Source organism: Berghia stephanieae, chromosome 1 (genome assembly GCF_034508935.2).
Source record: "Berghia stephanieae isolate SIO BIC M18660-M18661 chromosome 1, UCSD_Bste_1.3, whole genome shotgun sequence".
Lineage (NCBI taxonomy): Eukaryota > Metazoa > Mollusca > Gastropoda > Nudibranchia > Aeolidiidae > Berghia > Berghia stephanieae.
Window position 1 is genome coordinate 87,222,213 of NC_088360.1, and position 2,500 is coordinate 87,224,712.

Below are 2,500 nucleotides of genomic sequence, written 5' to 3' on the forward strand. Positions count from 1 at the left end.
ATTATTATTATTATTATTATTATTATTATTATTATTATTATTATTATTATCATTATTATTATTATTATTATTGTTATTATCATTATCATTATTATTATCGTTATTATTATTATTATTATTATTATTATTATTATTATTATTATTATTATTATTATTATTAGTGGTAGTAGTAGTAGTAGTAGTAGTAGTAGTAGTAGTAGTAGTAGTAGTAGTAGTAGTAGTAGTAGTAGTAGTAGTAGTAGTAGTAGTAGTAGTAGTAGTAATCATTTTTTTTAATCAAATTACTTCAAACAAGGAACCAGATACAGATGCTAAATTATTGAATTAAGATCTCAAAAAAATATCAAATATATTTAGAAACAACAACCGAAGAACTGATTTCAACAACAAAAAGACACATCCAATTGCCTCAGCACATGAACACACATGATGATATTCAAAAGCTAAGAACACTTGCACTGGACAGAGATTTATAGAAACAAAATTAAATTACTAATTGGATAGTAAAAACAGACTGGCACACTCGAAGTAAAACACACATTTACGGCAAGCGTCCATAGAGACAGCGCAGCCATGTTCATTCATTCATTTTCATCATCATCATTGGTGTCGTAATTCTCCTTATCATCATCATAAATCCCTCCTCCTCCTCCTCCTCCTCCTCCTCCTCCTCCTCCTCCTCCTCCTCCTCCTCCTCCTTCCCATCAACAGCAGCGACATCTTCATTATCATCATCATCATCATCATCATCATCATCATTATCATCATCATCATCATCATCATCATCATCATCATTATCATCATCATGTCATCATTTCAACCCAAACCACTCAACCCTCCATCACATACTTGTTTCCTCATCCAAAAAGAAAACAGTCAACGTGGTTACCATAATGCCTGTAGATGTCTCCTTGAGACATTTAACCAGTTAGCTGCCGTGCACTGGAAAAACACGTATTTAACAATTTGGTCAGAAAACTAGTACTTCAAATATCGATCCATTTAAATGACCCTGATCTTTGTAAAAACTCTCAAAACCCGGGACTTCGCGAAGTATGGTTAAGAAAGTGAGTTTCAATAACTGCTAAGGCTCTGTGACATCATTCAGAGACGGCGTGAACATATTGGAAGGTCTGATAACCGAAACTCAATGATGGGCTTGATTTAACACTGTTGTAATGGAAAATATTTTACGTGGGTTTGATATTATTTGCATTACAACAATGAGCCCGTAACAATTTGGGTTATCAGACCTGAAAATAAGTACACATCGTTCAGACACAATCGATATTTTAAAAAAATATATTTAGTAAGTTAAAGTGAAAAATATTTGACTTCTTCATATAAAACAATACATTGAGTGTTTAGGAAGTTTTGGTTTTACCCGGGGATTTCAATATGACGAATTGATTTAATACTATGCGTTTAGGTAAAATAATTACAACATGTGCCAGTTGGATCTAACGCACCAACACACAAAACTGTGAGTAAACCTGAATGTTCAGTCTGATTGATATAATTTAATGAGAAATAATCGCCAAAATGGCTGTTTAAAAACAATAACAAAGAGCTGAGTGACGTCAATTTCGCTCCTTCTATTTACTAATTTGCTATCTGGGTTTCACTTAACTGGTTTTTTAAGTCACCTCCGTAATTAGGAAGAAGATTATCAATACTATGGCTGACTCATTCACACTCATAGTACGACAAAATGATTGAATGATTAACGTTATTTATTGGGGGGGGGGGGGGGGGGTTTACTAGCCGAAGAAGGGTTTTGACCCCGAAACGTTCCGTGCTTGGTATTTTGCTCTTGTTTTAAAGCTATTGTATTCATTTGTGTTCCTTGCTTTTTTCCAGTCCACAGCTACTAGCAGCCTATTATCACTTGATCGGCCAAGGAGCAGATAAAAATTGTGATCTTTTGGCTTTTGGTTGGCCATAAGTACATTTCGGGTTTGTGGTGTATTTGATTTTTCATGAAATGATAATAAAAATGATAACAATATTATAATAATGATAAAAATGATAATAATAATAATAATAATAATAATAATAATAATAATAATAATAATAATAATAATAATAATAATAATAATAATAATAATAATAATAATAATAATAATAATAATAATAATAATAATAATAAATAATAATAATAATAATAATAATAATAATAAATAATAATATAATAATAATAATAATATAATAATAATAATAAAACAATAATAATTATTATAATAATAATAATAATAATAATAATAATAATAATAATAATAATAATAATAATAATAATACAGTTGAAACAATAATAATAACAATAATAATTATTATTATAAAATAGTTACTGTTTATATAATAAAAATAATAAAAATAAAAGTAATAATAATAATAATAATAATAATAATAATAATAATAATAATATTAATAATAATAATAATAATAATAATAATAATAATAATAATAATAAAATAATAATAATAATAATAATAATAATAAT

At 27.5% G+C, this 2,500-nt stretch overlaps 1 protein-coding gene across 2 annotated transcripts in view; it reads right to left on the reverse strand.

Annotated features, from left to right (window-relative positions):
* Positions 1-2,500, reverse strand: part of LOC144960355 (uncharacterized) — a 196,496-nt gene that overhangs the window by 191,180 nt on the left and 2,816 nt on the right. The gene's annotated exons all lie outside the window — the stretch shown is intronic.